Below are 21,627 nucleotides of genomic sequence, written 5' to 3'. Positions count from 1 at the left end.
TGCTTCTTCAGATCGATGTGAAATTATTCAGATTAGAAAAAAAGTGAAGTTGTCAACATTTGCGTACAGAACAAAATACTGCATTGCAATTACATGCGTAGGACAAGGAAAATGCCAGTAGCATGTAATACACTTTAATTCTAATTTTTTTTCCTTACATTTCTGTCTTTAATAGAATATTTTCTGGTCCAGAAGACCCATTTTTCTAAGAAAAAGTATTTATATTACTGAATTCAATCAGCAGTTCTCTCTTACCTAAGCAGACAAATGCCTGTCATGTAAGTCCAAAACACAGCCAATAAAACTAAGATCGTGACTGTTGTCCCCATTTCAACAGCTTTATGTCAATGTGATTTGTTAAAGAAAGCAAGGTTGCACCAAAGAAAAATTACTGTGCGTGTAGTGTAAAGAAAAGACTGAACAAAAAAAAAGACTTTTTGTAGAAGCATAACTAGTTATTGTATGAAGTCATAATGAACTATCAGTTAATTCTTCGTTATAAGGAAACACGTTCTGACATAAAATGTGCGCTGTGACTAGGTTGAATGTGTATACTGCTGTTCAATGGCTACATTTTGCCTAAATTTTTATTTTTTAAATGTTTGTATCTCATGAATCTTTGAATTTTGAGTGCTCTTTTAGATCAGATCTTATTTTATTCAGGAAAAATCATACTTAAAAATAAGCTGAACTTCTTTAGAAACTTTGAGGCTCCTTTCCATCTCACCTAAACAGACTGCAACCCATATTGGAGAAGCTCTATAAAAATTCCCTTTGTGGTAGATTCATGGGTCCTAGTTGGGGCGACTGTTACAGAAATTCCCATTTTCTCGCCATCAAGGCTACAAAGTTTCTAATTATAAGGTTAAAGAGCTATTTAGGGGAAAAAAAAAAAAAAAACAAAAAAACAAACCAGAACTATCTTTTTTTCTTATGTTTGCATTCCACGGTTAAAGCTTTTTCATGGCCACCTTCCTCAGACAATCACCTTGTGCTGCTCAGTTCAGTCTTTCGGGACATTTCTGTCCTTCTCCAGAGCTGGAGACCCTTCTACGTACATCATTCTGCCACCTAACAAAATGGAGCTGGATGTGCTACTGCGGTCGGGAGGGTTTCCGAGGTAAGCTTTTAGATCCTCAACTTCTTCTAAGGTGCAAAACTCTTCTGTAACGTAGATAATTCTGTGCTATGCTGTGTCCTTTGTTACAATTTCTATCAGCAGTAGGTGGCTAATAGTGACCCACCCAATACTATCGTTAATCCAAGACATGATGCTTCTTTTGCTCTATCAGATTAATTGCATGAAAAAGCACGTGTACTAAATTGCAATTGACACTGACTCGGTTAACAAGTGCCAGTGATGTCTCTTTTAATTTATAGTTAAAGAGAAGATCACTTCTCATTTTATAGAAAACACGTATTCTGTAATTGTATAGTTTATTGCTGTTTGGTTTATAATTTATCTGCGGCAACCGGATCTTTCAAAATCTTCTGAAAGAAACTCACTGAATTACAAATTGTCTGCAGTTGCATTGTCTTCTGATTCAATCGCACAGAATAATGTGACCCATTGCTCTTATCTGTGTCAATTTTATTGCATTATATGTATGTCATGAATGTGGTTTGTGGTTGAAAAGGGAATTGTACTGCCACAGGATGATAGTGAAAAAGCATAATTAAGAGGCGAATCATGAACATCCTTTATTATGGTCTAACAGCCATGCTAATAGTCTTGCTTTACATTTATGTGTAAAAGGTACTTTAAGAGGCAATGTCTTATGAAATAAAATTTAATTTTGGCATCAGGATGCTGTTATAACTTACATAACCTGTAAATGATGTAAAATGGTTGTCTAGCATACACCTCGACTTAGAGACACAAATAGCAAGATCCTTGACTGTGGGGAAGCATCAATAACCATTGCTTTTAGTGCCAGGGTAACCTTTTGTACCTGGTGAAACAATATTTTTCCATTTAAAGAGCTTTTCACCTTTGTTTGCAGTGGGGGTATTACTGCTCATATAAATGGCGACAAGAGGTTTTCACCCCGATACACATGTGGGAATAAAAGGAAAAAACCATACATCAAGCTACACCATCCATCTCCGTGAAATATGGCCGCAGAGAAGGGAGAGAACTGGTGTAGATATGAACCCTACACCTGCACTTTAGAAGGGCACTCTACCTGTCCTTCCACCCATCTGTTCATCACCCAAGGAATCCCGAGAGCTTTTATTGCTCTGTTTCCAGTGCCTATGGAAACAGAAGAACTAAAGAAAGATGAACGACTGTTGCGTGAAATTTCCTTCCAGGGAACTAACTGCAAATTGCAGTGGTTATTAATACTAGTAATTCAAGTCTAATCAGGGAAAAGTAAGAACAAACATTTACTTTACATCGTGCAATCTATGTTGGGCCTGCAAAGCAAGAACTCTTTTTCTTTTTTTGGCACTTGTTTTCATTTTCTTGACTTTCTTGGGGTTTTTTTAAAGAAAACAATAGAAAGAGGGAAGCCATCTCAGGAAAAACTCCATTGTCACCTGGGATATGGAGAATCAAAGGTGAAGTCTAGGCTGAAAAATGGGCAGAGAAAGGGCTCCCAGGTCTGAGATGGGTGCCTCTACAGGAGGATGTATGTGGTGTAGGCTGTTCCTTTCCCAGGTTTTTAGCTAGGAGTTCTCCCTTTTGCGTGTAGCTTTACTCCTGACTGCTGGTGATTCTGGATGTTCAGTCTCACGTTGGCCAGTATATTCAATTTCCTATATTAATGTATGTCTTCTCTTTGCTTAAATCATGCCTTATGCCAGTTGATTGTAAAAGTGGGAGAAATTAAATACACAGTTTTGAAGTGATCCATTTCCCACATCCAAAACGCTTTTGGGCAACTGGGTTGAGTGCCTTCATTTAAGCTGCAATTATATTTTACAGATGAAAAATAAAATGTTAAAAGTACAATTTCCAGTAGGTTTCTGCTGAACTTCAAACATGAATGAAAGGACAAATTGTGATCATTTTATTCCTGACGAATGTTATCTTACTCTACATCATAAGGTGCTAGGTAATGCAAGCAATAGCTTCATACTCTGCTCTAGCGCTGATTGACATGTTCCGTTTGAAAGTCATATGGAGAAAACCTACAAACTGATCCTACCATGAAAGAGTTAATTACCTTGCAATAGGTAATAAATTCATTCTGTTGTATTCTGTAGAGTAGATATATATTTTAAATAGCATTCATCTTTAGCTTGTATTTTGCTAATTTTGTACACTTCTATATTTTATATACCATTCCTACTGACTGCCCAAGATTACCAGTACAGATATTTAGCAAGCTTCCCTTCCAACACTGTTTTATTTTTATTTAGGTGTTTTTACTTTGTAACCAGTCAGTCTGTAATTCCGATAAGCTGTGTCAAGGACTCACCATGCCAGATCCCGTCTTCGTGACATATTTGGAACTAGTGCACTCCCGAAATAACAGTGAGGAGTTAAAAATGCTATCCAAGAAGACATGGTAACATGCAGCTATCTAAAGAGACCGCTATATTCATTAATACAAAAAGTAATAGCGTTTATTAAATTTGAGAAAAACTAGAAGCTATCTGTTTGTATTTAATGTAAGTAATCATGTATATTATTTTGATAGAATAGCTTTGACAAGCTCCTCAGATGGTTTAAACAGAATCGTTATACACATATCTGACTCTGTTACTGTTAAGAGACTCAGTTGATTTATTAGTACAGTATCGCCTTACACTCGGTTTATTCTTTGGACATGTTTCCGGAGGGTTTAGTTTCACAGTCTCTTGGGCATCGCATTTTGTTGACTAGCCATCATCTAAACTTGGCCAAGAGCAATCAGATGAGCTTTCCGCCCCAGCTCTGTAAGCTACATCTGTTCTCAATAATTGACAACACAGTAATCCTCCCCCAAAACTCCTCCTTGGGGCATGTTATATCCTCATTTGCCCTGCAAATTCATCACTTAGTTGGCTCTGCAGATCAGTCACCTGCCTTGTACATTATTTCAGCAAAACTTCCAATGCTATGGAAGATAAGATGTGGTTGGAGAGAAAGAGGGGGCATCATGAACAACAGAAAAACAAGACTGAAAATCAGGGAGCATTTAGCAGTACTAAGGGGATGCATCTCAGATAGCACAGGCCCATAGGAGTTGTCCTGTTTTCCCCATGAAACTCAAGGCATTTGGATTTCAACTGGTCACTTTTTCTGTACAGTGTTTGTACCATTGTAGAGCTCGCATCTCAAAAGAAGGCATTTGATGAAACTGCAGAGTTTCAGTCACGTTTTCCGTTTTCTACTGCCATGAAACTTAATATAAGGAAAAGAATAGGAAATCTGTCACACGTAACCATAGCTTTGTTATTGCTATCTTATCTGTAAATCCATTTTCAGTAATTAAGAATCCGATGGGGAAAAAGAACGTAAACTCCTAGCAACAGAAAGGGAGATGGTAGGTTGGGCTTATATACTCAGCCTAACAGAAGGCTACGTTGTTTTAGTATTGTATGAAATAATAAGAAGAATACTTGTGAAATGATAGCAAAGGGTTTTGTCTTTCCTTCCATAAAGTCAGTTTAGTATGAGTGCTCTGAAGGTTAGATAAGATAAATTTTTTTTACTGAGCTAACTTCACCGTTCTCCATTTTCTAATCATTTTATGTAAGTTTGTCTTTTACCTGAGGTGTTTGCGTTGTCTCTTTCTACCTTTGTTAATGGATTTCTCTGTGAGTGTGTGATGGCTGAAAAGCAACCCGATGCGGTGGCTACATAAATTTGGAAATCTCTTCTTGAAATCTGTGGTACAACCCGTGTACTGTTGTGTGTCCAAATGGATTTAGTGTATCATAATGCTCCTAGAAAAACAAAGGGACAAAGAAGATGGGATTGCTAAGGGAGACATTAGATTTCATTTCACACTGGTAATAGTTTAGAGATGTGTGCTGAGCAAAATGGGATTCAATTCTGCAGCAATCCTCTTTTTTATTGCTGCTAAGTGATTTCAATATCCAGTCTAAAGTGATATTGAGAGTGTTCGATAGAATGGGGATGGAATCAGGGAACGCTGGAGGCTCAGAGGAGGCCACAAATCTCAGGTTGACTCGACAAAGCCTCTCAGAGCCATCCCACCTGACCTTAACCCGTCTTATTTAACCTGGAGGCTGCTGGTAAGTACCTTGCAGTGTAAGATATCGTTTTGTGTTAAAGGGAACTATGCAGCTAGATTGCATTTTGGACATCAATTGATGTTACCGTAGTTATGGCTTTGGCCGTGAACTTACCGCTTTCAGAAACATTTATGGCTAAAAGTTTATTGCCCAGCTGTTGCTGCCTGGTAGACATAGCATAACTGGGAAATGGTTTAAACCTTTTAACCTTTCAGTTTATGACTGTTGAAAGCAGATGAGGTTTGCTATACAAACAAGGAGTCTTACCTGTAGTCCACAAGACAATGGTCACAAATACTCTACTTGGGTACCACTTCTCAAAACAAAGCAGCTCCTTTCTGCCATGATGTATGTTCAGCTTCTGATAAACAGCTAAAAAAGGTGAGTGCTGTTACTTGTTCTACGTATTTAACAATATCAGAGTAATCTCGCAGTTTCTTGAATGTTAACTGTTAATAATTTGCATTATTTAATAGTGTACAGTGTAGGATCCTAAATCAAATTATGTTAGGAGCCTGAGGGGCACCAGCGGAACTATTGAGAATCTTTCTTTTGGCTTCTGCAGGTTTTGTACAAGGACTGAGGAAGAGTGAAGTGAGGGCAATGCAGAAAAAAGCATCAAAGGCAGTTGCTCTGTAGGTGCTTATATTAGTGACAGTTTCACAATTCTGGTTTTGTGTTCAGTGTAACAGGGTTACACAGCAAAACAGGGGTTTTTTTTCTGCAAGAAAGGCTCAGGAGCTACACTGTACTGTCCTCGCTATGCTTTTGGAATCATTTAGATTTCTAGACATCACCTCATTTTCTCTAACAAAATACTGAGATGTTGATAAAGTGCCGTGAAATTGAAAAACCAAACCAAAATCAACCAATATTTGAGAGGAGTTGAAATTCATGTCTCCATTAAACAACCTTGGCTTTTTTTTCTGGAACCAAACAGCTACTAACTTAGGTTAGCATGAAATATTTTATACTGTTTCTATGAAATTCTCTGAGAGCAAACTTCTGCTTTTGGTCTTCTCCTGTATCTAGCTGCATCATTTTTTGGCTAAAAACTGGTTAGAGTAAATATTGCACAAAACCAGCCGTGGTTTGGTAAAGCCTTAATATGGCTTTATTTAGTACATGTTCTGTATTTCCATTTGAACGCGTAAATTGTGTTGTCACTTGACTCGATACGCACGGGCGTATGAGAAAAGGAAAGTGAGCTCTCAGCACTTCCTCTCTTAAAAATGCCTTCAGCAGCATAGCGTAATTTTGGCTAGACAGCCATTTAGCTTTCATTCGCTGGTCAACAAGTTTGCTTTTAAAAACCTTGACAGAAGAGGCAGGCGTGCACTCGTGTCTGTTTATGGCACTCTTCCGAAAGATGCGTCACAAGCTGGCGGGGGAGCAGGGCAGAGAGTCTGGCATTCCTGCTTATCCTGTCTTCACAACCAAACGTAGCTCCAGGGTACAGAGGAGCTTAAGCCATTAATATTGGTTTCCCCACTAGGCGTTTTATGTGAACTGACAGCTCTGGCAGCAGACATGACTTCTGCATAGTCATCAATGATCGCTTCTAAAATTTCATTAAAAGTGTAGAACACACCGACAGCGGTGTACTCAGATTTGAAGTGGCACGGTTTCATTTTTTCACGTGTGAGCGGATAATCTACTTTGTGCTGAGATACTTTGCATAGAGCCTGTGCAATAATTTATTGGCTTCTATAGCATCCAGGGACCTTATTTTTAAGAAGCAGAATGCATTTGTAAAATATGTGTTGCTAGTATTATTATTTTTAATTTACTCTTGGCAACTGAATTTTCTTCTCTGTTGCAGAGAATAATGAAACAAGATGGATTTGCTGGATTCTAGTTTACTTTTAAAAAAATCACAATGGCAATTTACATGTGTTTCACCCTTACATCAAGATTTTGAATATTTACCATAACTGGATTAGATTCTAGTTATGTGCAGAACTGACTGGAAAATAAACTGGCATCCTGATTTGCATTCATTCTGCACCAGTGGTTCCCCTGTCAAATTTGTTCAGTGTGGAAGATTTGGCCAAGAGCTGGGTTTGTGTATTACCTGTTACTGCAGGCAAAAGCCTGAAGTATGTGTTGGCCCAAATCCCTGACATATATAAGGAATGACATATTGCTATACAGAGAATAGGAATATTGGAATTAAAATATACTTAGTGTTCGGTCAGGAAGAGGGTTGGGGGGCAGGATTTGCACCTAGATAGCCAGGAGCCTGCATTTATAGAGCGTGAAAATAGCTGCTGAATGGAAGGTGACCTCCGTGTGTGATTTCCAGGTAGCTTCCTTGTACTACTCCTGCCCTACGAGGTCTGGGATGGGGGATGTGAACCGCTTGTGCTTTGTGACCGCGCTGCCACTCGATCAGACAGCAAAAGAGCTTGCTATTAGCAGTGTGCAGGTATGTTAAAATCTTCCCTTCCAATTAAGGTGCGTGTTTGGGGGGGTGGGGACAAAAATTTTAATTTTTCTTTCTTTCCCTTTATGCTTTTTCTTCCTCATGGGTTTTGTTTGTAGGTGTAGCTAACTACAGGCCACAATACCCAGTGAAAAGTAAGAAACAAATGATGATGTATGCTTGTAAAATATGCATTGTTACTCAACGGTCTATGCTAAGAAAAGATTGTCTTGCTGTACTTATTTTCCATTCTTATTTTCCCAGTTTCAAGTGAAACCTCTTTTTTCAGGTCTAATGCCAGACTACCACTCTGGGTTGCCTTTTATTCTGTGTGGCTCAGATACATCTGACTCTTAAGGAGAACCCAGTCCTGTTCAACATGGGACATGAGTGTTCCTCGTGTACTGCAGAATATAGCAGTCTGAGAACATCTGTTCAGGAGTCAAGTATTCGTTTCACCAGCCATTTTTCACTCCGGTATCAGGCAAATTTTTAGTGGAGAAGTTTAAATCACCCTTTACTCTGCTTTCCACTGTTGCCATCCCCGAGTCGTCGCATACAAGCACCCTGTCCTTATGTATAGGCCAACGTTATAATCTCACCAACAGATTTGTGTTGATATTATTGTGGATTTGTATTTATAATTTGTAATTCTTCCTCTCTCCATCTAATAGAGAGAGGAAGGGTCTCAGGGGTACATTTAGTACAAACATTTCAGCTTGAGCTAGGTAGATTTGTTAAAAGAACTAACAAAATTGGATATAAAGCTGTACTAACAAAAACACAAAGTTTAAGACCTCTACTAGAGCAGCTATCTTACTTTGCTGCATTGTGCTTCATGGATGCACATTAACACTCCTAAAGCTTGGCATCTTTGGACTGAAACAGAGAAATTTGGGAAGGCTGTCACTGATGTATTCTGGTTATCTCCTGGTGCTGTCAACTCATTGGCAGTGAGTTGTGTCACCTCTGAAATTGTGTGTTGATGAGACTTCTCGGTAAAGTCCATGGGATGTCAAGCGGTGCAAGACGGACTGTGTCCTCCTCTGCAGGGAAGGGGAGCCCTGAATTGTCTCTGGCCACCTGCATGTGTATTTCAACGGTAAGCAGATACATCTACTGTCCTCATTCTCTAGCTTTCCTTCACAAAAATGTGGGAATAAGGTAAATATAAAAGCAACTTAATCTGGGCTGAGCTGAAGTAGCAGATAAGGGAGGTTTTGCTTCCACGCAGATTTACGCGAAAAATAACACAGCCCTCAAAATAGCAGTAGCAGAGAAGAGAACTAGATGTTTAGGCAGGATTTGAGTGTCCCTGGTGGCTTCAGAGGAAAGTGAAGCACTTCACTTGTGTTTCAAACTATAAATAAACTTGCCAACCGAATTGCTCCTCCGACTGCTTGCTGTAAAGGCTGCGACAGGCACCCGTGCCGGCACGTGGGTGCTCTGTGTCGCCGCATCTGCTGGCTCGAGGAATGCCGGGGCTGATCCATCCTTCTGTCTCTGTGCCTGCTGAACGGTGTTTCTCATCAGGCTCTGTAATGTGTTTTGGAGGGCTGGAGCCTGTGCAAATTTATAAGTAACCGCAGGATAGTATTGTAACTAGTGTGGTGAGGTGTGCGCAGCTCTGTGCTGTGACTCCCAGGGAAGTCTTCAACTGACTTACTAAAAATTAGCCTTACTTTTGCATTATTCTCTCATTAGAGTTGTTTTGCAAGTGACGTTGGAGATCAAGATAAGAAAAGAAATTCACAGGTTTTACATCACAAAGTTAGTGATGGAAATGTATGATGGTATCGAGTTATCTTTAAGGAAAAGGTTTAAGAGCAGAAAAATTCAGAAATATAGTGGCAAGGAAGTAAACAGAAAAGCAAAAAGGCTTTAGAAAAAGAAGACAGATGTGAAAAGAGGCTGTTTGGGATGACAGCATGTTACTCTGTGAATTAACAGTCAAATCTTTCTCTCTATCTCATATTGAAAGTCCGGCGCCCTCGCTCCTTTTCACCAGTGAAAAGTTTCCAAGACCTCACACCAAGGTAATAGCTCTGTCGTGTGTCCGTGGGTGGTGTCATGGCCAGCCTTGTTCGCGTCAGTAGATTGTGCTGTTGTCACATTCCTCAAGGAAAATTATAGCTTTGGTATACTCAGTTACAGATTCGGTATAAACCTACATGTATCATCCACTCTGTTGGACAAGTTTCATCAGAATAAAAATGAAATTAGGAAATGGGAGAATGAAATTGCTTTATTCTAGTATTTGGCCAGCTTATCTGTGGTTAACATGGCAGTGACCATTCTGTTTTAATTATGCTTACGTTGAGCAACTCGGAATAACTTACCCATATGAAAAGTTGCTTCCTAACCCCAGGGAGTTAGCAGTTGTCTTTTGAGCTAATGAAACAAATTACCTTTAGCTAGCTAGAGACTACAGGGAGTCTCCGTAACGGCAACGGGCAAGGTGCGCTGGCCTGAATCCTGTTACTGTTAAGAAGTAAACTAGGCTTTAAATGTCTGCCAGACTGCAACCAGAGATGGGACTGAGCACGAGTCTGTTACTTGTGCAAGGTCCGTTTTGGATTCAGTGTGAGAGGCAACAGAGATAGGGCAGAAAGTGAGAAGACAGGCAGGTAAAAGTATATGAAAATAAATAAAGTGGTTGTCTTAAAGGATGGAATTGCCAAGCGGGAAAGAGGAAGAGCTGAAGAAAGAAATTATTTTATGGACACAGGGGAAGCAGAAAGAAAGCAAATCTTTCTTTGAGGAATCAACGTAAAAAGGGGAAATCAACGTAACAGGCTTGTATTTTGATATGTACTTTGGATTCCCCCACCACATTCAGGTCTCCTGTGAAACCGTCCTCCTTAAAACAAAACCCATTTTTCTTCAAGTCTGCCTCCTTTGTTCCCATATGAAAACTGGCACAGAAGTCTCAGCAGACAGGCGAGGGATTCAATGACCAGCTAAGAGCTTTTCTTCCTTGTAGTGTGGGGTTTTTTGTCTGATTGGATTTGGGGGGTTGTTTTTTTCTCCAATGACCTGTTTCAAAAGAGTGCAGTATTGGTTACTGCTCACAGAGTAGATGGATCAAAAGTAATGTGTAGGCTCCTTTCACAACAGTCTCCTAATGTGTTTGGGTAATCCTTCCAGAGCACAATTTGTTCCTCAGAGACAATAAAGGTGTTTTATAAAGAAGGAATGATTTCTTGATAAGGAAATTACCGTTTTAGAAAGTGACTATAATCATGGGAGCTTCATAGTGGCAGCTCTCCCTGCTGTTAGCAGAGAAAAATAATGACAGTAGCGCTGGTGGGATGAAGAAGGAACGTTCTTCACTGAGCCCTATTCCTGCATCCTTTTAAGTACACATTACAGGGTGCTCTGAGAGACAGGACACAACAGTAGTGGGAACTCGGGGCTGATTCCAAATAATAATTTATCTCCATCCCTAACAGAGCTTTCACTCTGGCATTAGGGGTAGCGAGGCACTCATTAAACTGTAGATGATGCCCAGGTTTTCTGCCGTTCAGATACATCTATCTTGTGTTCAGTAGAATGGGTTGAAAAAATTTTAAATTAGTCATTCAGAAAGATCTCTCATCAAGAGGCAAAATAGACCTGAACTTTGTTTTAAAAGTCACCTCGTTATGCTGCAATTACTAAGAAGCTTCAAATGAACTATTGTTTGAATACAGCCGGTGAGTGGTTGCACGTTTTTTTAACATGTTGTTTAATGATCATTTGAGCTCTTAGCCAGCTCCATGCAGATAGCAAAAATGGTATCGGCATGTGGTCTTATAATTAATTGTGTAGGTAGTACAGAGGCAATGTATGATATCGTTAGCAATATAATGAACATGTTATATTCATAAATGTCTAGAAGACTCAGGAGCTGAACAAATTAGTAAAAGCTAAAAAAAAAATTATCTGATAAATGGTATGGTAATGATGTTTTCTATTATCTGATGGCCAAGTGACCACTTTAAGAGAACCTGAAGATCTCCCGAGTTCCTAACTGACAATGACAGATTGGTACCAATAAGATAGGCATGATACCAACGGAAAATGAATTGATAGGGACACAAAAAAAATCTATGACACACACTAGGAAGGGTGACCCTAAGTAGTAGGATGCTTCAGTGAGTTGAAAAAATACCTCTCATTGTTCTCATTTCTGCTCTTTGGGGTTTGGTTTTGTGGGGTTTTTTTTGTTGTTGTTTGTTTGTTTGTTTTTTAAATACATGGTAATTCTTTTATACTTTCTATGTTATATTTAATCTCATGGTATCAGTGTTCCAGCTGGTTTAAACAGAGAACATTCCTGTGACCTGTCTCAGAGAAAATGTTATAAATTTTCTAAGCCTTTCCTATTATTAAATGTACCATTAAATACCTGACATATGCAGATAACCTGTACACAGATTAGTCTGGTATCAGGGTTTTTTTCTTGCTATTGCTTTTATGCAATAAGCTGTGCATGAGCAAAATTTTACTTAGTCATGCTGATCCTCTTAATGTGCCCAGCACAGCAGAATATTGCAAAGAAATAAAACTTAAAAATCATTAATTTCACTAGGCTGTCCCTTTACATGAGGCTAAGTACTAGGTTATAATCTTCTTGAGTCTGTGCCGTTGCCAAGAGGTAACTGGTGTGTGAACGTCCCAAATAAAAGCTGTTGCAAAGGTGTTCTAATGGTCTAGAAGTCTGGTCAAATTTTCTGTAGATGTAACACAATTGCATATTGTTTTAATTATGTTTCAGTCGCATGTATAAAATCGATCCTTCAAGCTTGAAATGACCTGCTTTTGATTCATCATGTAGTGGCACATTTTAATTCTCCAAGAAGTTTAATAACTTCATGCATTCATTGTTTAAGTAATTCCTGAAATCCTGAATGCTTACATGAGCAACTTCACTGGCTTATATTTTCTTTTATTGAAATATATTACAGGAAATACCTTAGAGCCTACTTCATTAAGTTTCATTGTAAAAAGCTGTATGCCTTGGAAAGAAAGAATACCAGTCTGTAATACTTGTTTTTAAAGGGAGACCTCAATTCTTGACTTGAGAAATCGCAGTCAGTATCTCTCAACTTCATTAAAAACACCAATAGGTGCTCCCGTTCTGCTGCTGAAGTCAGCGAGAAAAAGATTTCCCTTCTTCAAGGATCAGTGTAATACCAGGATTAAAATAAAGTTAATTAAGAAAATGTGGATTCATCAGTATTTCCACCACAAGTTAAGATAATGTGGAAGGTTGGATGTTTGCTATGCACAGGAACGTTTTCAAACCACAGTCTCCTCTGGATCTACAGTTGTGAGAACCTGCAGCAGCTCCCAGTGGTTACACAACTTTGAGGCTGTTTTTAGGATAATCAAACACCCGCAATGTCACTCGTAGTCTGGATAAAACAAAAATGCCCTTAATTTCCAAGAATTAGATTTTTTAATTTATTTTCGGTGTACAAAGATGGAACTGCGTAAAGATAGAGCCAAGACCCAAATTGGACCCCATGGAGTTGCGCAGCTGTTCGTGAAATGCTCTGTCGTTTCAAGAGGTCCTATGGGTTCATAATGAATATAATTGCTTTCAGTGTTGGCGGTTAGGTTTGACTCTTTTGCTATAGTTGTTTTATTAAAATTCTTTCACTGATGATGCCAGGTGATCTACCTCAGTGAACATGTATTGATTTTCTGAAAAGTACCTTTTAGGAAATGTTCTTGCACTGTGTTTTTACATACATTTGCTTATAATTTCATTGCTATACCTGTAAGTTGCCTCTCATCCTGCTGACATAGCTTAAAGAGCCATGTAAAGCTGTGAAAAGGTTCAAAAGAGATCTTTCAGAGAGCCCTGGAAGAATATTGAAGTAAAGAAGGAATTAAGTTTTTTTTAAAAAGCTAAATTCTTCAGGATTTATGTCAGCTTGTTGCCTACACACCACTGACACTTCATCTAAAATGTCTGTTGACTTCATATTTGAGGGCTTACGCCATTAAATTATTGAGCCCAGTAGGTCAAATGGTGCATATTCAGGAGGTTTAAAGACATTTTCACAGTTAAAAAAAAAACCAAGAAAGAACAGCTTAACGTCTGTTTTAAAACTGCTAAACCTGTAGAAATTCCGAAAGCGTGAAATGAAAAACATTGCTGCTTGCTATGCTTGGTCTGCATCGAAGGGAAACTTTGTGACGGATATAAAGTTAGCTTTTAACAGGGCCCCTCCCGAAACACTGTAATTCAAAAAAGCCGGAGAGCTGTACAGCAAATGCTGCTTGCACGGGAGTTAATGGTCTCCCTGAGAAGATGTTGCTATCCTGCAGAAGAAAATAAAAATGGGAATTTCTAAAATGCAGATTTCCCTGCAAATGCGAAGGCACACCCGCGCTGCTCCTGTTTTCCAACGAGGAAAGGAAGGAAGACGGTATTTTGAAAGGTTTCTCCTCGACCTCTTTATTCTGTGTATGATGTTTTCAGTTAAAATGGGTTGGAAAAGTGGACTTTCCTGTGCCCGTGGGTGCGTTGGGGTGAGAGTGGTCAGAAAACAGGCAGAAATGATAAAGCGGTTAATGAGACAATTTGGGGGTTTCTATCCAAAAAGTTGCATGACCAGCTACACTTTTATTCCTTATCACGGCTGAAACGTTGACTTTTTTGTTTGTCTGGCACAGAAAGTCAGAAACCTCTCCCTTTGAACAGGGAACAGGGGCACGAGCAGAAGCCCCGGGTATCCTGTGAGGGCAACCTGTGGCGGCGAAGAAAACCGTGGAGGGACCTCAAAATCAATAGCAGCAAGAGAAAAGGGCTCGGTCGGAGCCCCGCAGCAGAAGCGGCAGCACAGGTAACTGTCTCGGAGAATTGAAGCCTCGGTTTCTTGCTAGATCCAGATTTACGCTGAGCCTGAAGGCTTTCGGCTTTAGAGAGAAAGTCCAACAGCTAGCAAGCGTACTGTGTACTGCATGCTTTCACGTGGAGGAGGGAAAGAGCAAGTTAAGAGAGAAATTAAAGTAGATTTTTGATTGCCGTTTCATTGACCAAGAGAATATTGAAAGGGCCAAATTTAATGTTTTGGGGAAAAGGAAACATAGCAGGAATTTCTATTACTACATTTCTCTGCTTTCTGAGAATTCTTGAGAATATAACCAGGGAGATAAAATACTTGCCAGGTTTAGAGAGAGAGCTCTAGTTAGACAGACATCTCGCACAAATTGAATTACGGCAAGATAGCTTTATTAGAAGAAAACAAAGATTCAGCGATGTGGTTACACGTGTGAGTAAGAAACCTGTACTGGAAAGCACTGACAAAGGAAAGGAGCACGTGAGGGAGGAAAAATAATATTGATCGTACCATAAAAGCACGTATTATAAAAACAGTGCCAAAGTAAGTCAAAGAATGAGAATGGAAAGGAGGAAGAGAAAAGCTGTGGAAGACACGACAAACCGGGAGGCCGGAGCTGTTGGCGGTGCAGACGGAAGACGCTATGTCCGTGTTATCCCTACAAAGGAGGCGCTTCCAGCGGGATCAGGACATGCTGGGTCTTTCTGGAGGACGCGGGAAATGGGAGCTTTGGGGCTGGTGCAGCGCTGTGCCATCACAGGCAGGTCCGGGAGGTGGGATGCGATGGTATCAGCTGGTGGTCGGCACGGAGGGACTCCTGGTCTCCTGAAAGGCTGCTACGTCCTTTTAATTATTTTTCAGTAGTCTTGACATATGTCTTCGCAATCCAGGTGTCGAGAGTTCTGTGGTATTTTTCCTGTCATTCTAGGAATGATGCTGAAAATAGTCTGACGTTTGGGTAGTTAGGTCTGAATGAAAGGTTCTGGGTACAACCTCTGTAGCTCTACAGCAGTGATTTAACATCTCCTAGGCTTATATTTCTACTAAATAGAGTTGATAATGAATTTTCAGTGAATAGGCTTTCAGTTTGCTTTGCTTTTTTCCAGAGGAAAATGCATTTTCTCTCAACTTTAAATCTTCAGAGGGGATAATATAATTTTTCAAGTGTTATTTCTATTTCTGTTAAAACTTTTTGGTGAAAATATTTTACTTAAATTCGATACTAGTATCTCTATCTTCCTAATGCACTGCCGTGCTTCTGCCTCTTACCAGCTTTTTCAGGGAAAAGCTGCACTGGAAAGATGTTTGAAGAAATGTGCTAATATTTGGGCGCAATTTCACATTGCCAAAAAGTACTTTTAAGTTCACGTGAACATAGTTTGTTTTCCCTGTAACAGTTTTTGTTTATGTTAAACTCAAACTTCTTCAAGAAGTTTGAGGAAAAAAAAAGGAGCTAGGCACGGGAAGGAACAGTATACACTTATTTTTCTTATTTTTTATTTCCTTAATTTTTGGTTGTTTGGGCAGCTTAGATGCATGCAGTTCATTTTGGGGTTTTTTTTTGGGGGGGGGGGGGGTTTGGGGTTTGTTTGTTTGTTTGTTTTTTGTTTGTTTGTTGTTTTTTTTTTTTTGCAAAAGCCATTTTCTGGCAAAGACAGGCCTGAGCATCCAGCACATGCCAGTACAGTCAAAACCTGTGATTTCCCCATAAAGCGATGAGGCCAGGCAGGCATCCAGCACTGCAGTTCTCCTAAGACTTCCTAGCTCCATAGGTACAAAGTCCCAGCTGTTTTGTTTCAGGACACGGAGGAAGTTCAGACAGCATTACTCCCTATTTCAGGCAAAGGAAATACCAAATTTTCTGCGTTACATAAGTCCTTTATTTACCATCACCTCTGTTACCGAATTTGTCTGGCTCGATACAACTGCCACGCAATTGGAGTAATTTTTGTGAGGCATACTTACTTTTGGGGAGGGGTTTTTTAAATAATTGTCATAAATGAGTCTCTTTGGACAGCCACATACATGAGCCATGTTCCTGCATATGATCTTCAGTTTCTCCTGTAGAAAATAATGGATTTAGTCAAAGGTGAAATAGTTGTTTTTCTCTTTGTATTTAATTGTCAGTTTCGGTAGGTTTGGCAGAGAATATGCTTAAAACTTTCAGAGATGTCTTCAGGTTTCTTCTGAAAGAGGTTATTTTAAGAACTGCTTGGTTCAACACTGTTGGCGTTTCTGTTTTTTTATTGCAAAATTTCAAGCCTATAGGCTTCGGGGTACACTAATATTTATGGCGGGTTCTTACCTGTGTAAAGATGTAGGCAGTAAGAAATCTTTATTAATCCTCATTTGTTTAACATTTACAACTATTTGCATTTAAATGTTGGGTTTTTTTCTTCTGAACTGGGGAGTAGAAAGAGTCATGTCTGACAGAGGAACATTGCTCACAATGCATCAGCTTTCAGCCAGGAAAAAAAAATCAGTTTATGCCTAATTTTTAGGTATTGGTCTAGCTCCTTGAGTTTCTATAGGGTTCACTGGCTGCCTACGTTAAAGCACATAAGTTACTTTTCTGTATTTTATCTGTATTGTATAATGCAGCGGAGGAGTAATACATCTCTCTGAAGATCAGGGGAAAACTCTGGAAACAGGAGAAATAATAGAGGGGTGTCAGAATAAGCACTTTCCCAGTCCTAAATTGTTAGTCTAGATTATTTCGTGACCGCTTCTAAAGAAAATACATCAGAACGTTATAAATTATATGTGAACAGAAAAGAAAAACTATTCTCAGCAAACAAATTTCTTAAAATAAATTCTCTAATAAGCCTCCAGTCCTGGATGGTTGTTTTCTTATGATTTTAATTGGCACGCTTTAAGGACTCAAAGTTCATTGTTGGTTTAAGAAAAAGGCTGATTATTGCAATTAATGCCATCCATGGAGCAGCAGAATAAAAGTTTTGGGGTTTATTGCTTTCTATTTATTAATAAAATGCATTCAAAGTATTTGAAGTTTAACACAACAGCATATTACATTGACTTGAAGTACTGTACCTCAGAAATTAGGTATACGTACAAAGACATGCTGCCATTTAAACCAGCACATCAGGAAGGAATCTTACAAGACCTGCAGGAATTGTTTAGCGATGTAACATTTTCAGGTAGGAAATAGTTTCTGGACGGTGGTACGAAAATGCACGTATGTCTTTTTCCTGATGAAATCCAGCACAGAAGAAACTCTCGGGCACCCGTTTTGGGACAACCCTGCATGTGAGGGTTTGCCAGGCTGCGCCTTTTCAAAGGGCAGTGCTTTTTCCTTCTACCCCTATCTTAGTTCCTCTTTGCTTCTAGTGTATCACTAGTACATTGAGTTTGTTCCAGCAGATGAGAAAAAGAACCAGGATTTTTCCTATTAACTTAAGGTAGTGGTTTTTGCTAGTTAGCAGTTTATAGTGATGTAAAGGTAAGTAACGGCTTATGCATGCTGGAGAGTAGTTGGTTCAAGAACTATATTCATGGTTCTGATATAAATAGCCTGAATTTACCAATCATTCTTCTTCCCTATGGATAATTTAATAAAACATATGTTAAATGTAAATAAACATACTCGAATTCAGGCACCTGGTGTGTTTTTAACAACTATGTTTTCTTTCAATTGAAAAAACTAAGCTTTCCCCCTTCATCAAGCTAGCCCAGCATTATACAGTATTGTTAATGGATACAGACTTCTTCCTGAAAATGTTTAACCTCAGAGTTTGTAGGGAATTTAGGCTTTGTCATTTTGCTGTCAAGATTAAAAAAAAAAAAAAATCACAGTTTTTCTTCCAAAAAAGGAAAAAAAATATTTAAGCATGTTTTTCTGAGCTGCACATGGAGAGCTTTCCATTTTAGCAGCTGTAGATGCAGGCATTTGGTCTCTATGCTCTGCAAAACATGTCAGCAGCTGGGTGCATTTTAATCAATGAAAAGGCTGCAGAGAACTGTCTGTCTGTAATATGATCATATATATATATATGTGTGTGTATATAGATATATATATATGACTGTCAAAACATTCTTACTCTTTGGAAAGGATGGGAGTTGATATTGGCTGGGTTGATATTTGCTCATGGTATTACCATAAGCATATTTCCACTCTAGTTGGCAAACATTATTATTGTTATTGTGGAAATTATTGCAATTATTTTATTTGCTTGGTAAGTAGTTTGCCGGGTGGAAGTGCTTGGACTTTAAAGAAGCCCCACTGCTTTTGCTTTGCATTTGTACTTAGTCCTGTGAAGAAGTCCTACATATAAGCTTTTTAAAATGTAAGCTCCCAAACTTTCACGTTGGTAAATCCTGATTTATGATGACACAAGGGCAGGTTTTTCATTCTCTCTCTGCTGTTGGTAACATTGCAAGACTATTGCAAGGGAGGACTCGGGCACAGCAGCTCATCAGCCGGGCAGGGAACAGAACAGCCCAGCATACAAGGAACAGCCAGCAAGGGACTTCCTAGGAAGCCCAATAAAAAAATAAAAAAAAAAAAAAAAAAAAAAAAAAAAGGGAGTTTTCTAGCATCATGGGCAACACCATGGGCACTGAGAGCACCCGCTTGGGGTGGAGGCCAGGGCTGCTGCCTCGTGCATGGTTCAGACACCAGCTGAGTGACTCCAGGGCAGCTGCTAGAAACTTTGTAGGTCCCCTGTAAGGGCAAAGATGGCAGAAAGCAATTTTATTCTAAATGCAGTTTCAATAAGCGATTCAAGTGTGTAATGCCAAGGAGTCTGCATTATACAAAGTGTTTGGCAAGCCTATCCGCTGGGCCGCTTGCTTACCTAACGTATGTTTTTCCTTTGTCTCCAATGGCTACTGTGCAATATAAACAAGTAACAGTATGTCCCTGCAACAGTCTGAGCAGAGGAGAACGCAAAGAATAACAATGATGGTTATTGTCTGAAAGATGATTAAAGCAATTACTAATGCACTCTGTGCTTAATGAATATTTTAATGTAAATATCTACCATTGATTCTTCCAGACAGCAGCAATCAGAAGCGCCCTGAAACTGCATGACGCGCACTGTTGAGTACCTCTGGTTTTGTGAAGTTTAATTTCATCTCATCATTTATTTCCCTTTTGAAAACATGCTTTATATTTACTGCTTAAAGAAAATGCAGAGTGTAATAAAAAGCTGGGGGTGAATAGCAGTGGCTACCTCTCTTGAAGAAACTGGATATTAGGCAAACCTTCTTAGCAATAAGGGCAGGTAGATCAATTTTTAAAAGGCTGGCAATGAACACTCCATCTCTTTATATCTTGAAAGCTGGGTCTGAACACCTTAGCTGAATATATATTCTACTTTAGCCTAAAAGTTTTTAGATTTGATGTAAGAATTACTGCATGACATTTTCTGGCCTCTGTTATACGGAAGGTCAAATCTGTCGATCACACTGATCCCTTTGGGTCTTAAAATCTTTAAATCTATTGCAGGGAAGCTAGCTGCCAATTAACTTTTGTGCTTGGAGTACAGATCTTCAGCTGAGAGCTTCATATGCCTGTCCTGATTTACCTTCAATTCCTGGAAGAAGTTGAGAATGACGTTTAGTCGCTTTTTAACCGCACGGGACTGTTTTTCATTTAATTCCTATTTTTTCATTACAACTTCTGGGTCCATAGTTTTCATCTTAATTATTTGCTGCAAGACTTTGTTTTAGTTCTGTATCATTTCAGTTTACAGGATAGTGAACAAGGCATGTGGACATTCATGCTCAACTCATCCCTAAGTAGTAGGGCTAAAACCACGTGAAGTTGTTTTGTTTATTTGCATTTTTAATCTGCATTGGGTGCTACTATTAATATTAGGGTGTTTTTTTTTTTTTCTTTGTGGATTTTTTGTTTGTTTGTTTTCTAGTGCCTTTAATATATCACGCTTTATGTATTGCTGAACCCCTTCTTTGTCCATTAACAGCAGTGCAGCTCCCTGATGAATTGGGATGAGCTTGCTGATTCAGCTGACAGAAGGAAGAGAGGATTCATTTTTGCCAGCAGCACGGAGTTATGTTGGCTTCAGATGAGAATGACCTAACATTTGTCATCTATTGTTTATTCTCTTGTCCTCTGCTGAAAGAGGAGATCTTGTTGTGGATGGCTCGATTGGAGTTTTTAATGTTTGTGTCACTGCGTATTTATGGAGTTGTTTTGCACTTTGTAGGGAAGGTACTGAGGTTTATGCAATGATCCTTGGAGATGTTGCGTCTTCAGCGAGAAGAAGGTTTTCACGGGAGAGGAAAGAGGTGATGGTGTTTACTGTCAGCTTCACCCTGGATCCCTGGTACGAGCCAGAGCCCAAGACTGTTGAGCAATTGCCTAACAAGCATCGAGAGCCCAAACATCTGCTCTGAAACTGCGTGGGAGAGGAGAAAACATCTCGAGTAGTCAAAAATAGCTTGAGAGAAGAGGAAAAACTGTAAGTTACACAGTATACGTAAGTGCCTAGGTAACGTTCACTCTCTGGAGCAACAGAGACTATATTCATGGTCACGAGACCTAATTCAGGTCTTACGACAAACGTCGTTCTGCTGTTTTACTGCTCATATGTGGAAATACATGCCGAGTCATTGCAGGCCGGTGAATTATATAGACAAACATCCTTGCAAACACCCCAGTGTTATAATTAAGGATGAAGTGCTTTTTTTTGCACATATATTTTGTGAGAAACAGGTCAGTCTGCAACAGCAAACCGACAAAGGATTACTTCAGACCATAAGGTAAGAGGGAAACTTCTCCTGGAGAAGCAGCAGGAATCCTTTTGCTTGAAAGTACAGAACAAGATAAATACCATGTTACCTTTTGGGTCAACTGCCTGTGTAGACTTCTGTCAGGACTGTTTCTAACACTTATGCATACTGCACAATTTAGGATCATATAGCTTTTTTTTTTCCTTTTTTTTTTTCCTCTTTTTTAACCTTGCTGTTCAAGATAAACTGTAGCAAAATGGGATAGCGTTTTGATTGCTGTAATCATACCTACCACACTTAAATGTTCTGAAGTGTTCTTCATCTCCTAATTTTCAGCTATCAGTAGCATTTATGACCCACTTTTCTCGCTCTTGAAATCATAGCTTCTGAAACAGAGCGCCATAAGAGGTTGTCAGCAGCCTTTTAAACTGAACTCCTGTTTTTCAGCATCTCAATATTTTT

General features: G+C 39.2%; 1 long non-coding RNA gene across 1 annotated transcript; it reads left to right on the top strand.

Moving 5' to 3' along the window:
* The first annotated feature begins 7,099 nt into the window (after positions 1-7,099).
* LOC115344917 lies at positions 7,100-21,539 on the top strand. The gene is made up of 3 exons (XR_003924679.2): positions 7,100-7,618; positions 14,313-14,454; positions 20,640-21,539. It is a non-coding gene; the product is annotated as an uncharacterized LOC115344917 (long non-coding RNA).
* The last annotated feature ends 88 nt before the right edge of the window (positions 21,540-21,627 follow it).

Source organism: Aquila chrysaetos, chromosome 1 (assembly GCF_900496995.4).
Source record: "Aquila chrysaetos chrysaetos chromosome 1, bAquChr1.4, whole genome shotgun sequence".
NCBI lineage: Eukaryota > Metazoa > Chordata > Aves > Accipitriformes > Accipitridae > Aquila > Aquila chrysaetos.
The sequence above is the reverse complement of the archived record's forward strand: the minus strand, read 5'-3'. Positions and strand labels throughout refer to the sequence as shown.